The sequence below is a fragment of the Delphinus delphis genome, chromosome 20 (genome assembly GCF_949987515.2).
Source record: "Delphinus delphis chromosome 20, mDelDel1.2, whole genome shotgun sequence".
Classification (NCBI taxonomy): domain Eukaryota; kingdom Metazoa; phylum Chordata; class Mammalia; order Artiodactyla; family Delphinidae; genus Delphinus; species Delphinus delphis.
Window position 1 is genome coordinate 50,379,759 of NC_082702.1, and position 26,312 is coordinate 50,406,070.

At 46.4% G+C, this 26,312-nt stretch overlaps 1 protein-coding gene across 2 annotated transcripts in view; it reads left to right on the forward strand.

The window, feature by feature from the left end:
• Positions 1 to 26,312, forward strand: part of WWOX (WW domain containing oxidoreductase) — a 977,516-nt gene that overhangs the window by 826,710 nt on the left and 124,494 nt on the right. The gene's annotated exons all lie outside the window — the stretch shown is intronic.

Genomic DNA, 26,312 nt, shown 5'->3' on the forward strand with positions numbered 1-26,312 from the left:
CTCCTGTTACTCAGACCGTCCACAGCATTTGACGCCACTGAACACCCCCTCCCAGAAACACTTTCTACACTCGGCTCTCGGGACATCGCTCTGCTGGTCGCCCCCGTCCAGCTGATCTCTGTACATCGGGATGCTCCAACACTGTTTCTCCACCTCTGCCTACTTTTTTTCTCTCCTTATGTCCACTTCCTGGGTGACCCCATCCGGCCACATAAATGCCGTCCATATGGTGATAAATTCCAAAGGGGCTTTTCCCATCCCAGACCTGTCCTGAACTCCAGGCTTGTATCTCCATCTCTTTAATCTCTTCATTTACTTGCCCTGTAAGCTTCCTGAACCCCATGTGTCCAAAACCAAACTTTTGATCTCTAGCCCCTGTCCCCATCCCAAACTCCCCCATGTCTTGACTTTCCCTTCTCAGTGAATGGAAACTGGATCCCCCTCAGTTGCTCAGGCCAGCCACCATGGAGCCATCCCTCTTGCTTTCCCCCTATCCAGTTCGTTAGCAACCTGCTTTGACTCTACTTTCAGAACAAATCCAGCCTCTGAGCGTGTGTTACCACTTGCACTGCTACCACCCAGGTCTCGGCTCTGATCAGTTCCACGGGCTGGATGATTGGCGCAGCCGCCATCTGGACACAGTGCCTGTGCATTTGGCCACCTAGACTGTTCTCCCCGTAGTGGCCGGCGTAAATCTTTTACAACAGAGGTTCTGAAGCTTTGGTGAATATCAGAGTCAACTAAAGCACTTGGTAAGAAAACAAAGAGCCAATCCCCATCTTCTGTCGGGAAGTCTGTGCCTCTGTGTTCATTTCAGAAAGTACACATCCAAATCTGGGAACAGAAGCCAGGTGAAAGCTTCCTTAAATCAGAGTGAAAGCTAAGATCCCTTACAGGGTCCTGCATGGCTGAGCCCCTCTTCCTCCATGACCTCATCTGCTGTCATTTGCCCTCTCACTCACCCTGCTTTGGCCCCCCAGACCTTCTTGCTCTTTTTGAAACACCCCATGAAAGCACCACCGTTGCACTTTCCTCCTCCTGGGATGCTCTTCTAGGTGCCTGGAAAGACTCACTCCCTGTAGGTCTCTGCTCAGATATCTCCTCCTCAGGGAGACCTTCTTTAAACACCGCCCGATAAAATAACACTTTCTTTTACCATCGTGCTCTCTTAGTATCTCCCCCTAACCTGGTTTTTTGTAGACATGGTATATTTTTGTTTATTTATGGTCGGTCTTCCCTGCTAGAAGGTAAACTCATTGACAGCTGCATCCCCCCCGTGCCTACAGCAGTGCCTGGCGAGCACACAGAAGTGCTTGCAAATACTTTGTTGCTTGAATTGAGTCCAGTGTTGCTGAACTTTGCATTGGAAGCCATCTGCAAATGAAAAGTCCTTCCTTCCCTTCCCTTCTGCTCCTTCCCAAGGAAGCCAGCCTCATGAGAGGGTCCTCTCCCGGGAATTCCCGAAACCCCGGCAAAGGACTTGAAGTAAGCCAATAAATAATTAGCTTTGAGATAGGAACCTACACAAAAGCAGAATCCACAGATTTTCTGATAGATCTTCCTGGCTTTGCATTGGCCACGGCCAGTCTCTGGCACCAGAAGCTGCTGGTGCAAGCACCCGGGGGATATGGAGGGTGGTGGTGGAAGATTCCTTAACCCCGTGCAGGCTCACCGTTAGTGTTCATGGAATCTGATAACGTGCCAAGTGCCTCTCGTAGCTTAGCTCACTCGAAACCTGTAACCTTCTCGGGGGTGAGGATGATTGGGCCTCCCCGTGACGCATATGGGGAAACCGAGGCGTGTGTGGTGTGTCCGTACTTGCGCAAGTCCTCCAGTAATAAGCAGCAGAGTCAGGACATGGACCACCTCTCGTGATCCTGAGGGTGGCTCCCCACTGCTTTCTCCGTTCCCTCCTCCCAAACGCAGAGTTCTGTCTTCTGCCTCACTTGATCCTAGGAAAGCATCTGATGCGTAGAAGGCTCGAGAGAGAGGCGCTAGGGGGATGCTGCTGAAAAGGGGTTCCTTGGGGCAGATGCTCGCCTACACCCCGTTCCCACCCGCATGTATCAGTTGTTTTACTCACCTTTGTAAGGGCTGCATCTATCTTGCACGCCCACCACACACACCAACACTCTTTATACATTTCACCGCTTGACTTGGTAGGTTTCAGACTCATTTGATGGGTCAAGTGAAGAGCAGATAAACTACCTGGAGAGAAACGGTCCCCTGACCCCCACCTGTGTGACATCCCCCTCCAGAGAACGGCAGAGGGGGATGCAGCTAGGTGTCCCCGCAGCCTGGGCTGGGGAAAATCGAGCAAGCCTCGGTGTGCAACACCTGCCCAGTCTTGAGTATGATGAATGCCGTTCGGAGGTGCCGGTCCCCTTACACACTCAGTGAAGGCCGCGCACGTCTCGCATTAATCACCACGAAGCAAACACGGGCTCCCAGCAAAAGAGCCAAATGATTGGGAACAAATTCAAAACAGCTTTATTTCACTGACAGACAGGGCCTTTTTGTTCAACTCTGGTTTAAAAACCTTTTACATCTCTGTCTTGTTCACACGTTACCGTAGTCATTCATAATTTTGTAAACCGAGGAACGTGGAGCTGGCCTATTTATCGCACCCTATTGGCAGGAGAAGGGTCCCAGGAAAAGACTCTTTATTTGAATTTTTTTTGAAAGCTATTAAACAGTGCTAATGGAAATGACGCTGTTATCAGGAGTAAATGGGCTTCTGAACTGAAACAGAAAATAAAGAGTCTTCTAAATTTCAGCGTGCAAATGGAAAACGGCAGTCGATTAAACAAGAGTATGTGGCCAGCAGGAGAGCCCGTGTCTCTGCTGCTGCGAGAAGACGGAAGCTGGGAGGAAGAACCAGTGGTCTGGGGTTAACCCAAGTTTTGGTAAGGGGTACTAGTTAGTTAGACTTAGGTAAGAGCTATATAAACCAACTTTGGCCCAAATTACCAGATTGGTTGCTTCAAAAGCCTCTTGTTTCCGGCTTTTTTCCCCCTAAATGACCAAAAAGTTACCCAAACCTTTAAGGCGCATTAGTGAAGGCCTACAAATTCTAGTATTAATATTTGAGCATCTAGAATTATCTAGAAACATCTCCCATGAAAACGAAATGAAAAGGAATGCGGAAAGAGTCAAATACCTTTTGACTGTTCCTCCTAAAGAATTAGCTTTCCAAGAGTGAGCAGGTCAGTCCCAAAGAGGAAAGTTAAGCTCTCTCTCTCCCTGATGCCGAGGCAGTAGAGGGTCTGGTGTGCCTCGTGTTTTGAAAACTCATAAACGTTGAACCCGACACCTGCCCCAGAACCCTGTGCTCTCATCCATTCTTAGGAATGTGTATCTGTTTTTGCGTTTTGTCTTTCTGTGTTTGTTTTCTGTTTTACTGTCAGAAGCCAACCGGGAAGGGTCCTAAGTTAGGATAACCTCTGGGAAGCAAACTGAGCTTAGGAAGTGTTATCCAGCAAAATGCATCTCTCGGCTCTGTGCGGAAATGACGGATCAGTCCAGATGCTTTTCATGGATGGCCTCTGGAGGGACTGCTAGGATTTCTACTTACCCCCACTAGAAAATCCCCATAGTCTGGAAGGGTGGAGCTCTGACCTCAATCGTGATCGCTCCCTGGTGATCAAAGCTCCTTGGCATGAGTGCCCGGCAGCCAGGGGAAAAGGTTTGGACCCGTGTAGCCTTCAGGCTGTTGCTGGAGGGGAAGCAGGAGGCACAGACGTTCAGGTCATGATAAATAAAGCAGAAAAGGTCCATAATCCAGGGAGCTAGCTGGCTTAGGGATTTAGTCCATCGTGCAGCATTCAAACTGATAATTTAAAGAAATCATGTTAAAAAGAACACAGGCAACTTCTTTACAGTTTGGTTGCTTTAAAGCTGTGCAGGTCAGGGTGTTCTCATCTTATGAGCCCGGGGATTCTGTATTCATCAGGGAGTGGGGGAGACATGAGTGTGAGGTCATTGGCATCTCTGTGGGAACTTTTTCAAAGAGCATCCTCCCTTAGCACAGAAATTTTTGACAAAGCACCATCAGGGCAGGTTACCCCTTACTCCTGCCTACTCGGCCACTTTGATGATGGCATGACGTTCAGAGATTGTCCTGTTGAGGGGTGTGTCCCACATGTGAATGTGGCTGAGAACCACCCGCCCCTTCTTTCCACGGCTGTTTATTTCCTAGACTGTCAAATCGGCATACCCTTCCAGGCTAACGGTTTTTAATCAAATGTGTGCTTGCTCTATTCTGAGGCACACGATTAAGGAACTTCGTTATCGGGGTAAGTCTCACACTGCACGCATCCCCTAAGTGCATTTATTCTTCCTACGTGCATTTTGACAACCTGACAGCAACCCTTTCTTCTTAATTCAGAGAACACATTTTTAGGTTTTGGAGTCGGTGCACTTGTTCAAGGAAGCCAGAAAGCGATTTGAACCCTTGGAGAGGGTGTAAAGTACAGCAAGAGGGGGCGTGGTTCCCTTCCCCTCACCTCTCAGAACCCCCTGTTACCCGAGAGGGTTCACTGTGTACCCAAACCTAGTTTCATTTTATTTTCTCTGGTGTGCAGCCTGGAGGTTTTATTGCCTGTCTGTTTGAAGTGAGCTGTTTCAGGTCCTTGAAGTCTAAAGAGGGGACTAGCTGGCCCTTTGCCAGCCTCTCGTCCTGAGGCAGGCTCAGCTTGTATCCAGTAACTCTCTGCTGGTTTTCCTAAACCACTCTTGGGTCGTTCTTGGCCCCCAGTCCTGCATTCCCCTTTGCTTCGTCAACATCGCTCTTTTAGTGGGTCCCTTAATTGCTTCAAGTCATCGATCTGTTGGCCTAAAGAAATGAGTCGGTAACCTTTCAGGGGGTAGGAGGTACACCAGGTTCTGCCCAGGGATGAGTGTGCTGGTGGGAGGTCCACTTCTCTGGAGACAGTGGTCAGTGGCATGGCAACCCCATCCTTGTCTGGTTCTCTACATGGTCTCATCGGGTGGTAAGGTGACCGAAGCTTGGTTGGGCCGGCTCGCTTGTTCATTTCATTCGCTCATTCGTCCATTTTTTAATGTAAAATCACTTACCATATACATTCTGGGTCCTGGTAGAGGCCACATTTTCTGCAAAGCCATTCAGCCTCCTCCAGAGACAAGGCCTCCGTGTGGAGCGCATTCAGTTGGTATGCACCCCGCTGTTGCTGTACTGTAATACAGACTCTGTAGAGTTCATGCAGGGAACAGAGTAAGAGTCCTTCTGGGCAGGGGAAAGCCACCCATTCATCTAGAGCTCACTCATCTGCAGTAATTTTGACATGCTTTTCTGAAGTTGAACATTTTTTAATCTATTCAAGTGCTTTACACATATTGGGTATTATTTTTTTGGGGGGGGCGCCGTGTTGGGTCTTCGTTGCTGCACGCGGGCTTTCTCTAGTTGCGGCGAGCGGGGGCTACTCTTCGTTGCGGTGCGCGGGCTTCTCATTGCGGTGGCTTCTCTTGTTGTGGAGCACGGGCTCTAGGCATGCAGGCTTCAGTAGTTGTGGCACGTGGACTCAGTCGTTGTGGCTCACGGGCTCTAGAGCACAGGCTCAGTAGTTGTGGCACACGGGCTTAATTGCTCTGCGGCATGTGGGATCTTCCTGGACCAGGGCTCGAACCCTGCTTTGGCAGGTGGATTCTTAACCGCTGGGCCACCTGGGAAGTCCCTATTATTATTATCGAAGCTGTAATATTATCAGTGATAAAATTTAGTTAAGCTTTTCATCATCATCATCGGGCCTTTTTTCTTAAGTGATCCAGCAAGTCCCCGATTCTGCGTGTATATTTATCTTACAACATAATCCTAGTTTTTAGTACATGCTGAGTCTTTGATTTCTTGTTTTCAAATGCCTGTCTTTAGAACCAGAATATCTGTAGCTGTTTTCTGGCATGAATCGGGGCTGAAACGCTGAGAAATTTAGAAGACGCTTCCAGCTAAGGGGAAGGAAGCCAGTGCACATCTAGGGATTAGTGGTGGTCTCTAACCAGCATTAGAAAAAAGAAATAACCCCTTCACCACCGCCATCTTTAAAATCCACCTATCTGAAACTTCTTAATGAAAAACAGAACCAGAAAAAACTTGGGCAGGCGTTCCTCCACCCAAAGTTATATGCAAAGTCAAATGCTGATGTAATCATTTCCATTCTGAACTCAGAAAATAGAGTTAAATGGTTTTTAAGGGTTTTGATTTTGGTTTGTCGATGCAGAATCTTTAAAAAAAAAAAAAGCAGCTAAATATTTTGCCAAAATCTAACATATACAACAGATACGAGTGAAGGGCATTGTTTTCAGCGGGAAGCTGCAAACCGCCCAACTTCTATGTATTTGGATTCTTCTTCACCGCTTGGGAACCCCGCAAGACCCCGGAGAAACTCGGTATGAAAATCCCTATGTTACCGTAATAGTCGTTACTCTGTCTGAAACTCACTATAACAGTGTTTCTCAAAATATAGATCCTGAGTTACTTGGGAGATCGCAGCCGACTGAATTAGAATCTCTGGGGGTTAGAATTAGAATCTCTAGAATCAGGAATCTGCATCTGTATCAAGGCTCCCAGGTGATTCTTGTCAACCCTAAAGTTCGAGAACCGTTGGACAACAGAGTTACTTATTCCGAATCTATCTTTTTGTCCACTATGAAAATAATATATATACATTCAAGACCTGAGGAAAATATAGGGAAGGGAAAATCTCTTTTGCTTTCACCACCCTAACCTAAAAGTTTTAGGACTTGGGAGTATTTCCTTTCAGCCTTTTTTTTTTGCCTATACATAAGGTTTTGTTTATAATGTAGTTTTAGCCATCGTTGTTGTTGTTGTGTCATTATGGTTTATATATGTTAAATAATTTCATCTTCATGACAACTCTGTCTGGTATGTTATTATTATACCCATTTTACAGGTAAGGAAATTAAAGCAGGATGATGCTTCCAGGCATAGTTTACAGACACCTTGACAGCCTGCTTCTTTCTACTGCAACTATATCAAAAGCTATATTATTTTTCATAATTATAGTTTTCTTGTTGCTTTGGACTGTAAATGGCAGACTTTAGTGAACTTCGACTCTCATATTGGATAAAGCACAGAGTTCCCAATTGTCAACATTATAATATTTGTCAAAGTGCTTTTTTTTTTTTTTTATGTAAAACTAGTTTCTTGAAAATGTTTCTTGAAAATTGAATCTCTGGTCAAAATATTGGAGCCACTGATGTATTGCTGAAATCCCTCAATGAATACCACCAACATACATTGAGCATAATTTTCTCAAAGGGCTATTATGAAGCACATCCCAACTTTATATTATGGAGTAAGCTGTCACATTTTAGTGAAATTTGTGGGTTATTTATAACCACACATATCGTATTTCCTCCCTTTACAGAAATCTAAGTAAAAGAATCACTTTTTCCTAGTAACTGGATGACTTGATTTCTTACAATCTGCTGGGCCTTCTTGGAAACTCAGAAATGTAGCCCTTTCATCTTCATTCACAAAAGATTCGCTCTCACCCTTTTTCTTCATCACAATTCCATGAAGCTATTGTGAATCTCTGGGAGAATCAAGATAACATCTTTTTCAGAGAAGCAAAATATTACCACCGGCTCAGTGACTCTCCAGCCAGCCTCCAAGCCCGAGAGCTGTCTAAGCTTCCCCTTCCGTGTGCTCAGGCCTCTGGACCCAGCCCTGCCCACCCTTTTCGTGACTTTGAGTCACAGTGCTTCTATCTGCACCCGTGACAAGTTAGGTGCCGTGTGAAAAGAGCACAGGCTTTAGAGTCAGACAAACTGAATTTAAAGCTTGGCGTCACCGCCTATTGGTTGTGTCACTGTGTGGTCATGTTCTTTCTAACTTCTTGCTTCCATTTCCTGACCTTCCAAATGGGCACAGTAATACCCACTAGACAGGGTCGTTATGAAGATGAAATTATTGAACGTGTGTAAAAACAACAGCAACAGGGACAACAGTGGCTGAAATGTATCAGGAGTTTATCGTGTGTCAACGTCAGTGTTTACCACTTTACATATATTATCCTGTGTCATATTCACAGTTAGCCCAAGAGCTAGGTGGTATTGTTATTCGCATCTTACAGATGAGGCTTAAAGTGGTGAACTGTTAGGTCAAACCGTTTGAAATTGCCATCTTTGTGGGTAAAAATGGTCAGCTTTCGTCAGTGTCGTACGGTTCAGGGTAATCATTTGCCCAAGTCTCAGAGAAACGGTGGTAGAGCCAGGGTTGTGACCCACTGCTCTACAACACCTAGCCCTGTGCTTCTCCATAATGAACTGAATTCTAAAGCACTGGACACGCTTCCTGGCAGAAATCAGAGACTTAAAACCTGTTCATCTCATTTTTTACACATCCACGTCCACCATTAAAATGTACCAAAGATCAAACAGGGCCCTTGAATTTTGACAAACATCCGAATTCTGAATTGCCACGTGGAACAGGGTCTCCAGAGCAAACACAATGGGGAAAATTGCCGTGGCCGGTTCTCACATTGTGTGGACTGAAAAAAATACATGCATGCGCGCAGACCTGATTTGAATGGTATTTCTGAGTGGAAGCTAAGTAGGAGATGAAAATGGCCTTTTAAAATACAGAACATAAGGATGCAATTCACAGAGATGGTCTAAACTGTAAACATGCAGCTGTGGGGTTTGTGAGTCTCCGTGCTTACATACCAACAGCATACAAATTGTCGAGTACTTAAAGTTCCATTGTTGCTGAAAGGACCTCACCCAGTGTCCTCAAATGGTCCCAATTTTTTTTTTTTAAACCAGAGGATTCATATCTCTCATAGGAGATATGATGAAATATAATGAAATACCAACACCAATAGCATATTAGAGATAATAAATAATGACGTCTCCAAATTCCTTTGTTTTATTATCATTTACTAAAAGGATTCTTTAAAAAAAAAAATTCAAAGATTGACATTTGCACTTTCCTAAACTCCTGCAGGAAAGCCCAGTGCAAAGTGCAGGGAATGTTCACGAACGCCTGGACCTTTCTTACAAAAACCTCTCTCAGGTGTTCATGTGGACATTTATGGAGTTGTCTTTCAGCACCTGTTTCCCCTCTTCTAGAAACCCTCTTCCTGCCTGCTCTCCCTGTGGCTTCCTTGGGAGGTACCATTATTGTCTGGCCTCACTCACCTGAACTCTGTTGATTAGTCCATTGGTGGAAGCTTTGTGTTGTCAACCTTGGGTTTCCTGCTATGTAGGAAGAAGAGAAGGCAGAGATGCAGACCACTGAGTCCCTGGCTCCAGTATTGCCCAGGTCTTGCTGTCTCCCTGACGTTTCCAATGGTTACTCAACTCTTCCCTGCATCTCACAGACGGACAGATTCCCCTTTGTTTGGGTTGGGCTTTGTTACTTGCAAACCAAACATCATGGGAGGGTCTGCTTCTGGCCATGCGTGACTTTGGAGTCACTTTCTGATTCTCACGGCTCAGGAAGGAAAGTACGCACACACGGTATGTGCTGGTGTGTTGTGTGCAAAGGTGAGTGTGGTGATGGCAGAGCCGTGGAAGTTCTGAGGGGAGTCCCACACATGCCAACCGGGATTTCTTCCTCTGGGCTCCCTTTGCACGCTGTCCAGAGCTCCATTTTTAACCCTGACTGTGCAGTACCATATACATCCATTGACCATCTCACTGTAGGAGACTCTAAGCCACTTGGAAGGTAGAATTTGCCTTCTCAAAGAGCACATCCCCAAGCTGTTAGCACAGTTCCTAGCCTCATGTGAAAACTTCATAAGCCTTTGTCGGACTGAACTAAATTCGTTGAATGTAATTAAAAGACGTGGTGGATGAAGGATGCCGAACCGTTTATAGCCCGGTAGGAACCAGCTGTGATGATTCCTGGCCCGTCTCTTAGAATCAAGCTGGAATAGGCTCTTTCATCCAACATGGGCGCCTTACTTTCTGTTTTAATGATGCTGTCTCAACCTCTGCCACTAAGCTCTGAGAGCTGGAGCAAGTCGCTTAACCTCTCTTAGTCTTTGTTTCCTCAGATGGTGTTAATGAGACCTATCGCTAAGGGTTATTGTCAGTTTTGAGTGATACGGTCCATGGAGAGTAGTGTAGTGGAACCGTGTACTTTGGAATCAGACCTTTTTCCAAGTCTGCTCTCCACTACTGGTGGAGCCCTGGACAAGAATCTGAATCTCTCTGAGCTTCTCATTGGTCAAGACTTTTCTCATCGCATTACCTTTGAATGGAACCTGTATCAATGGATTGAGATCCCTGGCAATTCCCAAAGTGATGAGCAGCCGGTAGACTAAGAGGCAGGCGTGGAGACCACGCGAAGTACAGTTTTTGCATAAGTAGTGGAGGCTCCCTGCGCTCGTGCTAGCTTCTCTCGCTGCCTGGCTGCCTCTGGTCTACGGCAGAAGCCTTGCTGTGCTTGAGTGACAAAGCAGATTGCTTCCTACCACTTCTATGGCTTGAGACCCCTTTCTCCATCCTAGTTTCACTCTGATTGGCAAGTTCACTCAGAGTGAAACCTTATCAAAACCTCAAGGTTTAGCTTAACTGCAAAGGGTCGTGGTTGATATCACATTCGTGCCCCAGAACTGAAGACCACTCATGAGAAATTCCGCAAGCCCAGGAGTGTGGTTTATGTCAAAATCAGTCTGTTAGAGTGAAGCTATTTGATGCCAGGTGGAAATATAGCATCCTCAACTAGAATCCTCAGGCCTTAGAACCTCTTAACTTGGCACCAGCCAGTGGGTTAAGCACTGGGGAGGTTGTGACCAATCCAGTTCCCTGACAGTCATCTGAAACAATACTAAGCACAAGCGAAAGCAGTGTTCAAGTGTGTCATCTCAGGGGAAGGAAGGCAGGAATAGAAAAGCCAGGAGTCAGGAGTCAGAGGGACTTTTGATGTAGACTGAGTTCTTCTTCTTCCTCTTACTACCTGGGGACCTCAGCTGAGTTCCCAAGCCTCCACCTCCTCATTTGTAAAATGGAGGTAATGCCAAATGCCTGGATCTGTTAGGAAGATTAAATTCGGTGAGAACCAGAGGATCGCCCTGCACAAGGCTGAAAGAAGCAGGAGCTCAGAACTGGCTCCATTTTGACCTTCTTATAGACCTGTGGGGATGTGCAGAGCAGCCCAGGGGAGCTATGGCCAGGCACCCTGGCCCATCTTCATAGGTTGTATCACTGTGGTTCATATAACTGTTTTCATGAACCATAGCAAACTGGAAAGGCCCCCCACTCTTGATTTTGCCACGTAAAAATAGGCACAGACTACTTCAGATACACACGTTGGTATTTTAGAGGTTTACTGGGGCTTATGGACACCTCTGCAGTCAACATGACAAGTGCAGAATTGTTCATTTGATGCAGACTTTTGAGAAGGGAGGTGTGGGAATGGGAGGCTGGGAGGATAATATCTGTTGAGCATTTTCTTTGTACTTTCAGCTGGATACATTATCCTTGCAACCAAGGCTTATAAAGGTCAGTGGTTGGTCCAGCGTGGCACACACAGTAGGTGGCAGATGTGTATAATAAGTTCGGTGCTGGGGGGGGGGGCTCATTTTGGGAGACCAGGGATACAAGAAGCTACCTCTTAAATTTTGAAATCTGTATCGGAGAGTAGTGGCGGGGGTGGGGGGGCAGGCTCCCTAAACTCCTACCAAAAATAGAGCACTAGAATTCAGGGCCTGTTGCTTTTGGCCATTTTCATCTCTGTTATGAGTCTAGACAAGATAATGAATAAAGCACCCAGCACATATGAGGCACTCAGGAGTTGGGGGGCCCCGTACGGGTCATTACGGCTAGTCTCAAACATTGTGGTTCTCAAGCTTGAGGGTACAGGGTAGGGCTGCACTTCCTTGCTTCCCTTGACAATAGGTTCCACTCTGTGATTTGCTTTGGCCAATGCAATGAGAGTGAAGGTGATGGATGTGACTTCTAGGAGAAAATTTTAAGAGCCAGTGCCTCCGCCTTGACTCCTTCCCATGCTCCAGCAACCAAGGGAGCAATGTCCAGGTGGAACGTCTTAGGTCCCTGAGTGACCACAGTCAACAGAGCTTTCCTGCTGAACGTTATTGGACGTGGGGGGCGGGGGAGGAATGAACCTTTGTTGTGTTACGTCACTGCAATCTTGGAATTATTTGTTATCGCAGCAGAACCTAGCCTATCTTGCCTGATACAAACCTTTCCTTTCTTGCAAAACTTCACGCCAGGGTTGCTTTATTCATCTGCTCATGCCTGCTCGTGACTTCGCCCTCCTTCCAGATGTATTCCAGGCTCTCATGCGTGATAAGACAGTGAGGTTCAAAGTAAAACAAAGACACCTGCATGGCCCAGAGGGGATGTACTGCTACAGTAAAGCGATCACTCACACCGGACCCTGAATTCGCTCAAAGTTTTCACTAAGGCACCAGGGGAGCCCTGTGGAGTTCTCATCTAACTCCTTGGCAACGTGTCCGTATCCGTATAGGAAGGTCTTCTGCCAGATGGTTAAAATGTTCATGCTCCTCTTTGGTTTTAATGCAAACTGTCGTTTCTTCATCTTCCTGCGGTGGGTTTCTTTTATGAGGCTGTGCTTTGCATTTTCATAGAAAGAATTTCTGACTCCCCGTCAGGAGCCCACCCTGGAGTTTCTTTGGGGGCTGGATTGGTTAACCACTCGCTTCAGCTCTAAGGCACCACAGGCAGAACCAGACCGCCACGAACTTCTTGATTTACACTGCGGTGGAGAATGTCTGAGGGGCCAGAGAGAAACAGGAAGGGGTTGTTTCGGGAGCCCCAGGGAGAGCTGGGCCACAGCCCCGGGGGGGCTCTCGGCGCGCAGTGGGCCGGCTTGAACGAAGCAATGAATCTTGGCAAAAGAGCCTGGGTTGGACGCTGACTCCCTGTGTTAAGAGCTTTCGATATAGAGGTACAAATCTAAATACAGATATGATGTGGAGATCAAAAAATAATAGCAAAAAGAAGTCATAAAATTAAAAAGTAATAAATAAGACCCAAAAAGAAATAAAAATAAAATCATTCCTAAAACGCATAGCGCCACCAGCTTATCTTAAGCAGTTTGTAAGTATCATCCCTTTTCATCCTCTCCGTAGCCCCATGAGTTAGGGTTTGCTGCCTTTTCTATAAAGAATAAAGGAGTGTATTTTAAGTGATAGAAAATCAAACATGCTTTCATTTACCCATTCAGCTATTCATTTGCTCCTATACTGATATGTAAATATGCCTGGATGTACACAGTTAAGAACAAACGCATGAAATGCTTTCTGTCTCTCTCTGGGCTCCCTTGGGAGCGCCGTTGGTTCTCCTCTCTTTCAAAACCACATTCTGCAGGCCTCTCAGATTTTCCCAGTGACCGGCCCCAACATGCCGCTTTCTGGGCCATGATGGTGACCACTGTGGCCAAGGAAGCGACGCGGGGTTGAGTCAAGTCTTAACACTTGATGTGCGACTGACGCTTTTCCCTGGCCCAGAGGTTCCCGTTAGGCGGTCTGCATTTCTGAGCTCTGGGAAAGAGCTTCTCAGCCTCCCAGCTCCGTGGGCAGATGTGGGCACAGACTCAGGTTGTGTGTTTTTCTCCTTTACTGCTCCACACATAGAAATCTAACTCACTAAAATGGAAATTCCATTGGAAATGTAGCTTTCCCTCTGTAAATTGATTCTGCTCAAGGTTTGGTAGGGAAAAATAATCCAAGTGGAACTAATTTTAAAATTTGGATTACAGAGTTATACCATCTTGATAATAACTGTTTATAACTAGAAAAATGTATCATATTCTACATTTAATTACGGTTCCCCAACAGTCAGAAGAGATTCAGAAGTATCAGCAGAAATGTTGTCAGTAAAAAAGAAAACGAATTAACATTCTGTTCTGCGGCCAGTTCTCAACATTTTTTTTTGTTTGTTTTGTTTTTTGTGGTGCCCGGGCCTCTCACTGCTGTGGCCTCTCCCGTTGCGGAGCACAGGCTCCGGACGCGCAGGCTCAGCGGTCATGGCTCACGGGCCCAGCCGCTCTGCGGCAAATGGGATCTTCCCGGACCGGGGCATGAACCCGTGTCCCCTGCATCGGCAGGCGGACTCCCAACCACTGCGCCACCGGGGAAGCCCTCAACATTCTTTAAAATGGTCACATTGCCACTTTCTTTCTCTTTGAGAATGTGAAAATTCCCAGCGTGTGGTAGGTAATAAATGTTAATGGCCTTCTCTGAGAAGATAGTACCACTTTGAACACTTCCGATTTTACTCGCAAAACTCCAAAGGTAGATAGCAAAGATGCAAATTTGAGTTTTTTGTTACAAATTATTGTTCTTATTGATTGAATCTGGTCAGTATAAAAAGGTCAAGTTTGTGCAAGGCAGTGCAAGCTTAGAGATATAAAAGAATGTCTTCTGCTGGTACGTATGGTTCTCAACACGTTCTGAGAATGTTAAGATATTTGGAGCTCAAGTTTATCGAAGTTCACTTTCTGAAAGAAAATTAACTCATCAAAACTGGTGGCAGAATCAGGACATGTTGTCAGTACTATCCACATTCTAAACTAATGAGTTCATTGCTCCTCTGGGTGTTGAGGCTTGACTTTAGGGTATGGATAAGGAGTTTATGTGTCTTGTGAGATTAGAAGTCATTTCTCTCCACTCCAGGCTCAACAGAGGATGGGAAGCCTCGTGTCTGAACGGCAGGATGGCGGGGGATATACAGCCCAGGAAAGGCACATTCCTGGGGCAGAGCTGGCCTCCTGAAGACAGCTCAGAGGGCCCTGAGACCCCCTACTAGGCACTGGATGGGGTGGGAAGGAAGGGGGAGTGGTACTTTGGAGATAAGAGAGCAGGCGTCCTGGTGAGGACTGAATTCCTGAGCTTTATCGAACAGCCTGGGGAAATGCCATGATTTCAAGCCCTTGGACTGGGTCTTTAAGAGGAACGTGGGCTGGTGCTTCTTTCTCCTGGCCAGAAGTCTGTGAAGCATGTAGACATCTGGAACGTTCTCAGAAAAGCTTGGCTCTTCCTAAGTTCAGAGGAGTTGGGCAGGAAGGAGCTAGAATGGACAGGAGAGAAGAAAGCCACTCACATGTCAAAGAACGCTTATCTCGGCAAGCATCATTGCGTCTGACAGTCCAGTTGGATGGCTTGTAGGAAGCTCTCAGTGTTCAGAGCCAGTTGGGCTGGGCTGGAGTAACGGGTTTAGGATTCCTCATCTCACCCCTGTGTTGGAAGAAGAATCTGGGAAGCAATGGGCCAAGAGGCAGGAAGCCAGAGCAAGACTGCTTGCTGGACAGGAAGCTCTGAGTGATGGGGATTTGACTTCACGTTGGATGGAGTGCAGAATTACCTGGAGCCGGCTGTTGGCCCACGGCAAGGGCCTCTAGTCCTTGAGTTTGTGGTCCCACTGAAAGGGGAGACTTAAATGATTTCTACCAGCACTTTCTCTGGAATTTGGCAAATTCCCTGCTCTCTTGGCGACAAGGAGATCGCTCGAGTCACTGCACATATGTGCAGCTCTTTGTAAGTTTGCATGTCCATGGGGGATGCACTTATTCATCACTTCTGCTTGCTCTGAAGTTTGACTTGTCCATCCCAATCCTGGCCTCTTTGACCCCCCTCTGTAGTATGACCTCATATGGTACTACTGCCCCCCTTAGATGCCTGAAAGAGAAATTCTGGTGGGATCAGCTGCTCTTCACAAGCCATATCCTTGGTCCCCTGCCAGACTGTGGACTAACCGGGCACGATCCGAGTGGTGGCCTCCAAGCAACATGGACTCAGAATCCTTAGCACAGCCTGTGCGTGGGACATTTTAAGGTAAAGAGGAGGCAGGGTATCCCAGGACGTTGGATGTTTTCTCCAGCTCAGCGATGCAAAAACAATACAGTGGTGGGAATTCTGAAGCTGCGGTTTCCCCCGTGAGCCTCAGTTTCAGGTCCAGATCAGGTAAGGACAAGGTTTGCAGAGCACAGGGGGTCTGGCGGTGTTCAGCCCCGATGAGCTGCTCCATCCTCCATTGGTAGATATGCAAAGGCTAACCTCACGGTCTGGAGCAGGTAGTATCTGGGCGACCGCACGTATGCAGAGTCAGAAAAATGACAGCGTAAAGCAGTGCAGTGTTTTCTTTGGGGGTTTCTTTGTGAAAGTAAAAGGGGTTTTCTAACTTGATCCCGTGGAGACCACGTTAGTTTCCATTTTTCTCAGATGATAACATCTACAGAGGGGCTCCTTGCACTGTGGGTACATCACTTCTCAGACAGGTGGTCTGTGTTTAGAACCACACAGTCCTTATTAGTTACCACAATTAGTACCTATCGTGGGCTGCCAGGACCACCTGGGATAGACTCCAAATATTGCAAGAGAATTCAGAGACCCCCAAACGGCAATGTGAATAGAAGCCCAGGTACAATCTGACCTCCTTTAAAGTTGAACCTACCTATTGATCACTTCTCTCCCAAAGGATGCTTCCTGTTGGAATATACTTAAAATGTGTGTGTGTGTGTGTGTGTATGTGTGTGTGTGTGTGTGTGTGTCTTGATGTTTAATGTAATGAGGGGAGTATATGATAAACTCAGTGCACGTTGAACGTAGCTGTTACCAGGAGTGGAGGCAATTCTGTTTTATCTGAATTAGGACACATACTGTGCTTTCTTTGAGATAATTCCTACAATTCCCATGCTACCAATACCCCTCACGAAGAACTCGGGTGCAGTTTTTCATCAGGAAGACAGCGTGTGTGGATAGAGAGGCCAGCTCTGCTGTTTTCTAGCTGTGTGACAGATCTCTTAACCTTTTTGGAGTTTATTTACTCTTGTTTCACACAGAGATATCAGTTAACCATCTACAAGATCCTTGTGGTGATTAGAAATAATATTTATGAAGTTTTGGGCAAAGGGCTGACAATAAATGATCACTGTCATGAATATTCAAGGTACCGATATTTATAAATAAAAACAGGAATTACTTCTTCCAACGGGTGCACTTTCACTGGATATTCTCCAGTCCCTCAAATCATCAGGCTTGGGTAAACAGATGACCATTCTGGTCGCCCAGCCCTCGTGAAACTTCATAGCCTTGGCTTGTTGCCCATCACCCCCCTCCCACCCCTCCCCCTGCCCCCCTACCCCCGACCCCCCCACCCCTCCACCCCCCTACCCCCCCCCCGGGAAGGATGTTTTGAAAAGGAACATTTTCCCTTCATCGGGGTTATTCTTTCTTCATCACCCTGTTGTCTTGCTGGAGCGGGGGCGGCTCATTGGGGGCTCGGGCGCCTGAGAAAAGGAGTGAAAAAAACCCAACTGTGAAAACCCAAGAGAAACCGAAAGATATGAGCACTGGAAAATAAAAAAAGAGCTTCTTCAGGACTGAGGCAGTTAAGGAACTGGCCTCGACAGGAAGTGGGCAGAAGGCTGTGTGCAGTGTGCTCATGGGAACTGAGTTGGAAAGTGCTGTGGTGAGTGTGTGTGGAAAAAAAGGCTTGAATCAAGCTATAAATATCTGTTTCTTTGAAGTTTTATGACCAACAATTAATGTTACTGGAAGGCACAGAAAGAGTCGTTTCTTGACTTGGTGGGTCTGAGGGGGGCAGGCTCAGGTTACCATCCTCTCCTCCTAGGTGCTGTCCCTGCCCATTCCGCGTGTGCCTCTGTGTGTGTGTGTGTGTGTGTGTGTGTGTGTGTGTGTGTGTGTGATCTAACATGTGTCTCAGAGCACCCTCAGTATAGATTTATACAGTTCATGTATTCATTCGTTCGTTTGTATTTTCATTTGTTCACTCAGTTAACTAATGTTTCTCAAGGGCCCTCGATGTGTAAAGCCCCGGTGATATACCTGTGAACAAACGAAACCCCTGTCCACAGGAAGCTTTCATTCTAGTTGGGGAAAGAGATATTAAACAAAACAAGACATACTAGGGAAAGAAAAGGGCTGTCAAGGTAATCTACACCTGTTAAGAGGACGGAGGATGGAAAGACAAGAGGCTGTGATAGTCTAGAGAAGTCGCTCTGATGAGTTGCCTGCAAACAGAGACCTGCATACATAGGTGATCATAGGGGGAAGCACGTACCAAGGTCCTGGGGCAGGTGTGTGCTCAGCAGGGCTTAGGAGAGCCAACGGGGCCAATGGGAGAGACCCGGGAGTTCTACTCAGAGAAGCCACTGGCTCTCAAGGGGCAGGCTCTGCCCTGCTTTGGAGGTCTTTGGAAGATCCGTGAGGCCAGGAGGCCCTCCAGAGTTTTATCTGGTTCTGCCAAAGGCCCGCCACCGGTTCTATAACAATATCCTTACCCCAAACTTTTCCTATAAAACAAAATATCCTTACCCCAAACTTTCCTATAAAACAAACTTTCCTATAAAACAAACTTTCCTATAAAGCAAAAATAAAAACTACCCTAGTCAGTAGTAGACGGGGCATTTTTTTTTTTTTAAGAATGCTGTGGCTCTTTTTTTCTTCTCTGCTCACCTCTTGCTACATGCTGACTTCAGTGTTAGAATTTTTTGTTATCTCATTCCTGCTTTGAAGCCCTTCCATTGCTTTTGTGAGCATAAGTGAACTTGAAACCTGGTAGGTGATAACAACGTATACCTTCTCCCCCATAGGGTGCCCATGGTACCCAGTCTTTGTTCGTGGAATTGGGAATTTATGATGCTTCCGATTCAGGACCTGGCTTCAGGTTCACCTGTGCACTCACCTAAGAGAAAGTGTTTACTACACAAAGAAGACTCCAGAACCATCTGGAGAAGTCTACGCTTTGCGAGAAAGCAGTGTTAAAGTACCCTGGGACGTTTTAGAAGTTCCTGCTTATTCAAGGTTATTTTCACGTATTCGTTTAAGCAACTCACGTAAGGACTTTGGTAGATAAAACTTAGTCTTCTGAAGAGGGTTTCTGCACAACATTTTTTTTTTTTAAAGGAAATGCAAAATTCAGATCAGCTTCCCTTTCAGGTATTCTGAATTAGGGAGGTCTTCTGTGTGCCATAGAGTTTTCTTCCTTTGTTTTCTTGGGTGCAGGGAGCTATTTATGACGAATGGGATTCACTACATGTGTGTTTAGCCTACCTATCATTAAGGCTTTCACAATATTAAAATCCAAGGAGATCACAGAGAGGGAAGCCTTTAGGGGCAAGGAATCAGTCGTGCTGGCTTACCTGGAAACAGAACAGCAACGTGGCAGCCACCTAGCCTGTTCTTTATTTAACATGTTTCAAGTTAGAGGTCATGTCACTTTGTCATCCCTGAATGATCGGTTCACCACAGGACTGGGATGTGAACCCATGTTCATCAAAATCTCACCAGCACACAGACTGTACCCATCACCCATGCATCGTGCTCTCTTTCCTCTGCAGCCAGGTCTGTGAGTTTCAGCAGCAGGTAAGGGAAGAGGCTGAGTGCTTTCTGTAATTGGCCTTTAGCTGATCTCCTTCAATCTAGTGAGGTCCTTTGTCCAGTAAAAGAAATGGTTGGTAGGGAATGAGTTGTGATGGAAACAGACAGATTTATGTACCTTTCAGGAGCATGAATTCCCTAGGACTGGACACAAAGAAGACAGGTTTTGGAGATCTCTCTGGAACTGATGTAAATGTTGTTTAAAATACATTCCTCAGTGGCTCCCTGGTGGCACAGGAGTGGAGTCTGGGTTTCAGTCCAATGCAGTGCCCATCGTCACTGATGGACATATGACTTGTGGCCCTAAAATGTAAAGTGTAATGTTCTCTTCTACTTTATATGATAAAGAAGGATGCTAGGATGCTGGTCAAATCACTGTGAGATAGCCATTCAATAGACTCTTCTACATCGAGGCAAAGCGTGACACTTCTAAAGGAAAAAAATCTGAGCAAAAATTACATGTTTACATCTACGATAAAAACAAAATGTCATGGCATGGTTCACAAAGAGTGGAAGGAGAGGCAGCTATTGGAGTGAAAAAAAAAAATCCCACTAAATACCAATTGATTTACAATAGTTGTGTTTGAGGGAGGAGGCTCTGGATTTGTTTTTCTTTGTATTTCCTCATTTAAAATAATGAGTACTTTTAATTTTGAGATTAAAAAAAAAAAAGTCAGTGGCTTATTTGGACCCAGTATTTTTCTCTGTTTAATTTAGGTGGAGCTTTTGTTTGTGTAATAATTAGGCGTGCAGTTCGTATGATGGCTTTTTTTCCCCTTTTTTTAAATGACAAGGAGCCATTTGACAATCCCAGCAACAGACCAGGGGGAGCAGCGGACCCCTCTCGTGTTCCGAGTGGGCCTCCAGCGCCCGGTGCCACAGAGGTCCAGTGACATCCACAACAAACACGACGACAGTCGCCGTACCACAGACTTCCTGTCAGAGGCGAGGGAGGGACTGTAGCCTGTTTGGTAACTTGAATGAACTTCAGAAGGATAACCAGCTGATTAGGCCCTTTCCTCTTCCTTAGGCCACGGATATTTTCTCTCCTGCCTGCCCCCTACCCCACCCCAGGGCACTCCAGCCTATGGGAGAACTTTGACAGATGCTGTGGAATGAATGAATGAATGAATGAATGAGTACCCAAGAGCCACTCAGAAGTAGCGTCCTAATCGCCAGATAAATGGTAAATTGTTCACATGTACTTCATCCCACCTCCGCACTCCTCAACCTGGTGAGTAACAAAACACGTTTCCTCATTTTTCACCCAAGCTCACCAGGGGACTGCTTTCAAAGCTAAGCATCGCCTTGATATTTCGTTATCATTTCTGCCATCCCACTCATCTGTATTTCCTGAATTCGAAGGAGGAAACAACAAAAAACAAACAAGCAACAACGCACCGTATTCGAGTATCCCTTTAAAAAAAAGTTTATCTGAAATCCTTAAGACAAACAAACGTGTTCTAAAAGTCTGGGGGTAAAATCCGTACAAAGGCAAATGTATAAACTCCGAGACCATCTGAAGATACACCTCCAATAGGGAATGACAAATCTCTCTCATTTAAAGAACGCTTAAAGAAGCAATCAGGGAGGCAGTCAGAGAAAATGATAGTGTTTCTTTCATTAAAAGGAGCCCAGTATTTATTGATCCAACAGGTTTACACTGTGTGTACCCAGGAGTGCCATCGGGCCAGACCAGATCGGTGCCTTGGGTCGTTTTCTCCCATTGCTGTGGAGGGGATTTGCCACATTGCCCTGTCAGCTCCTGCATTCTTTGGGCACAGAGGAGGGGCGACACGGTCCTGGCTTATTTCTAAGGCCCTTGGAGGCAATTTCTGTTCCCCAAGTTGAGGTAAAATAATCCTCCCAATTCCTTGAGCGTTCTCTGCTCCCCCGATTCTTTTTACCATAACAGGGGCTCCTCTTAGAGGTTTCGTGATGCCTTGGAATCTACTTTAAGGTGATCTTTGCTTAAGAAACGCGTGTTGCCTTCGTCCGTCTCTTGTTTCCCTCTTTACCCCGACAGAACTGTCTCCTCTCCCCCTGGCAGTTTTATTTCTCGGGAGAGGAGAGAAGAGATGGAGAAATGGACCCCTATTTTAGAGCTGTCTCTTCAAGGAGCTCACGGTGCTTTCAGGCATGTCCTCATTCATCCACATATTGTTCCCTCGGCAGTATTATTCTCATTTTTGGGTTGGAGAAACTGAGGCACAGACAAAATAAATGGCGTGTAGAAGGTCAGAGAGCCAGGCAGCAGAAGAGGCGTGAGTGGTTGCAGAGCTTCTCGCATCGGTCCCGAGCCATCTGTCAGCCTGTCCTCTTCAAATAAGGAGGGGGCGGGGGAAGAGAGTTCAAACTGCAGGTGTGATCAGACGAATGGAACCAGGTTTAGTTATCACTCATCTGGCAGAAGTCAGTCTCCTTGGAACCCTGATTTGTTTCGCGTGTTCTGTGTGCCAGGGACCGTGCTGGCGTCGGGGAGGCAGTGGTTAATGAGGCAGACCTGAGACTTTTCTCAGTGGAGTTAATGTGTGGGAGAAGCAAAGGACAGACCTCAGCACCAGGAATGCAGGCCTGAGGAAGCCCTCCTTCCCCCTTGTCCCACCATCCACGCCAGCCCCACCGTCCATGCAGCCTCACCTCCCGCCTGGATCACTGCCCTGTCCTCCTGATGGGGCTCCTGGTACCACCTCTCTTTCGGCCTTGGGTCTTTCCTCAGCACAGAACCAGAGTGTCCTTTGAAAGCACAAGTTCGATGACATCTTTCCCCTGCTTAGATTCTTCCAAAGGCTTCAAGCGTCACTCAGAGTGAAAGCTGCTCTTAACCATGGCCTCTGTATCCTTCCTGCTCTCCCCTCGCCCCTCCTGGGCTCTGCCCCTCGCTTGTGTTCTACTGTACCAGCCCCTGCACTATCCAAGTCCACCAGGTGCACTTGGCCTCGAGGTCTCTCCCATCCTCGCTGCCTCTGGCCTGAGTGACCTTCATTAACCATAGGCCTCCTTACCCTTTCCTTCTCTTGCACACCCTCCGAGGAGCCTTCTCTAGGTACCTTACTTAAAATTAGTGCGCCTTCACCCCCCCCATCAGCATCCTGTTCCCGTCACATGCTTTATTTTTCTCCACACACCATCACCATCGAACGTACCATACCGTTTACCCTCTTGTTTCGTTTTCTGTCTCCTTCCATGAGAATGCAGACTCCATGAGGGGGCACACGGGCTCCATCCGCTTTACTCGCTACTGCTTTCCCATCGCCAGGGACCTACTGGCTGCTCAACAAACACTTGATCTCTTTAGGGTAGAACTTGACCCTCGCGGAACGATGAGAAGGAACCTGAAGTGGGGATCTGTGTTCACAAGATTCCATTGGATCCTCTGTGTAGTCTGGGGAGGAGAAAGGATCGCGGTGGGGTAGGGACATCTGTGGGGATTCTTCGGGGTTACAGGCATGTTGGGGGGTCCAGGGAGAAACCTGGGGCAGGGCTGCTGCATTTGGTGGGTTTGGCGATTTCTACGGCAGAAACACAAAAGGATGCCCTCGCTGCAAGGGCCAGGTTGGATTTATTTTGACCGTGAACAGGAGTTCATCTCCCTGGTTGCGGGATGCCCTGGAGAGCCTCCTTATCGACAGGGATGTATATTGGGCAGAGGCTGCCCTGGGTCAGTGGATTCATAGGGAAGTCAGAATTCTCTTTTATACAGAGCGCACTTTTCGCCATAATTGCATAATGATGTCTTTGATTCCCAGGCCCTCATCCCCAGCTGTTTCCTTAGGCATTTATTCAAGATACGAGATGCCATTCGCCATCTAGCAGGATGCCTATTTGTATCTGGCTCCAAAACTTTTTTTTTTTTTTTTTTTTTTTTGGCCCACATTGCTGCAGCCCATGGCAGAAGATTCTAGCAATTAGCAGGAACTGAAAGTGCTAATTTATTGCAACCAACACTGTGATCTAATAGTCACACGTTACAAAAGCAAAATCCATACTTCTTTCCCCTTGCGGCACCGCGGCACTATCATCCGCTGTGCGTGCTTTCTCATGTCTTTTGTTCGCATTCGGAAAAAAAACAACAACATAACCCTTTTCTACTGGGAACCAGAGAGAGAGCGTCAGGTTCCGAGAAGGATGGCATTCCAAAATGTAGTCAGAAGGGGGTTCTGTTTGCGGGCTGTAAGAGTAAGGACGGTGCGGTTTGATTCTGTTTCCAAATGACCTTTGGAAAGTACAGGGCACTCCCTTCCCTTTAACTTAGGCAAGGTGATCATATTTCCCTTTTTTAGTGTCCTAACATGAGCTGTTGATACCAGCTACAGGAACACAGGGGGGCTTGGAATGGAAATCGAGGAGGTCCAAGTCTTTTGTCCAGCAATCACAGTTCACATCTATTGATTTTGACCATTGGATCTTGCCTCCGATCTGAACCTTGAGTGAATTTCCAAACCACCAGGCAACATAAATTACAGGCAAAATGATATGTTGGGTCCTGCCAGGTGACTAAGGCAGCGTGGCAACGCTTCAAGTCTTTAAAACCATATCCCAGCAGCCCCAAAGCATTAGTACGTTTGGAACATTGCCTGTCCAATGTCTAGAGCAGGGCTGCAGAATTTGATTCCTAGGTACCTCAAGTTTTGGAGCTGGAAGAAACTTGAGACATTCTCTAGTCCAACAAATTCCAAACTTGTCTGTTCGTCAGAATCACCTGGGAGCTTAAAAAAAGCTACAGGTTCCTGAGCCTCATTCCCCAGAGACACATTCATTTGCTGTAGGATTGGACCTAGGAAGCTGCAGGCAGAGGCAGAATTCCATTTGAGGATGCCTGTGGCTTCAGAGAGGGGGAAACTGAGTCTCAGTGTGTGAGATGCACGTTAGGGGTTTGAACACAACTCCCAGACTCCCAGTGTGCGGCGTTTTCCCCTGGACCAGGTTCTGCTTCTTAACCAAGGGGAACCTGATTCACTAACCCCTCAGGGATCATCGTGGGCAAAGAACGCACGTAAGAATTGCCTGGAAAGAGAGGCGTTGGCATCTGCCCACCTTCCTCATCCCTTTCCTGGTGCCCGTGGTTGCATTTCAATAAATTTCTCCAACGACAATTATCGTAGTGTCCCGATGTGTTGAACAAACTAGCCTTGGGATCATGTCAGCGTTTCCTTTTGTTGAAGCATAAAAAGAATTGTTTCATAGTGATTTTATTTTTCCCCTCGAATATGCGTGTTTTAAGCGGGAATTGCAAAAATAAATGTTTACCAGGAAGGCCACATAAATAAATGAGCTGAGGGTAACAACAACCCAGATAGACCTTGTTGGAAAATTAAATGCAGGGAAATAGTATTCATTTCTGCAAAGAAATATGTATACCCCATCCCCTGTTTTCTTGAAATGCATGGCCCTCTCCGTCTGTCTTAATTTTCTACTTTTGATAGAGTCAAGGGTATTATACACTTTGTACTTTTCTCTCTACAGTAAGAAAAACAATATACAGACCCATGGCAATTAACCTCACTTCTGGGGGAGACAGCAGGGAGAAGTGGAGACTGTGGTGAATTACAGAGCACGTGCGCTTTAAGAAGAGGAAGGCATTCCCCATTCTAGCTCGTTGTTGTTCTCTGGGGATACAGATCTAGGGTGGTCAGATCCTCTGGGTTTTTTTTTTCCTTTATTTCCTAAGAAAAACTAGAAATGCAGATGGTTTTGTGTGTACGTGTGTGTGTGAAATTGTCAGTATTTCCTAAGAAAAACTAGAAATGCAGATTTTTTTCTGTGTATGTGTATGTGTGAAATTGTCAGGAGTTTTCAGTGTTGGCAACTACTTCAGTTTTTTATTTTTAACATATCGCACCCAATACCTAAGTGTGGGCCAAAAAGAATAGGAACCTTCTGCAACCCACAGACCACCAATTTGAGAGTTTCGATGAAAAGGTGTCTTGTTGATGTATGAGTGACACGGACTAACTCTGTGGGGTATGAACTAGTCATGCTACAACCAGAAAAATGCAACCAGTAGGAGATACATGTTGTATCGCAAGGAATTGGCTTATATGCAATTCTGGGAGTTGCCGGGGAAAGGCTGAAATCCGTACTGTAGACACTGGAGGGGCAGGTGTTAACTCCCAGCATGGGCTGCGGCTGCTGACCACAGGCAGAATTCCTTCTTCTCCAAGAAGGCTCATCTCTCCTCTTAAGGTCTTTCCACTGATTGGATCAGGCCCACCCGGATTACCTAGGATAACTCCCTTAACCACAGTCAACTATGGACTTCAATCACGTCTACAAAATACCTTCCCAGCAACATCCCGACTGATGTTCAAATAACGGAATGCCTGTAGCCTAGCCAAGATGCCGCATAAACTGACCATTCCAGGGTAGATGTTAAAAGAAAGGCAGCCAAGGATAAGTAAGATCAAGATTCCTATGTCATCCTTGGACAAAAGTCTTAATTTTTCTAGTTTTTTTAATTTAATTTTTTCTCTTAAAAAAGGAGATGGTTTGAAAGAGCCTGAGAAACGAGGGCAGGCATTAGTGATCCGATTTAGAAAAGAAGCCCTGGGTTTGTGCCAACATAAGATGGGTTTGTATCTTTAAGTGGCCTTTATTACCATAGTAATAAACAGCAAAAGGGCCCAAATCTTACAGGCTTGTGTTGGCTTTGACCAATGAAGTAGAACAAGGCCTTTGAATACCCCATTAGTTCCAGGCTGTGCTTTGATGGCTCTGCACAGGCACCTCTTTTTCGACACAAGTCACCAGCCTCACCCGTGTCTCTTAACAAATGTTGTTGACAGGCGGAGTTGCAATTTTTCTGCATGTTCTGACAGTTTAATTCAGTACCTCTTGGCTAAGCACGCAGCCTAAGGGGGTGCTTCAGCACCTTGGCATCACCGGGCTGCAATTAAAATAATTCAGAACTGGGGCTGGGCTGGCAGAAATAGTCCTTCTTGC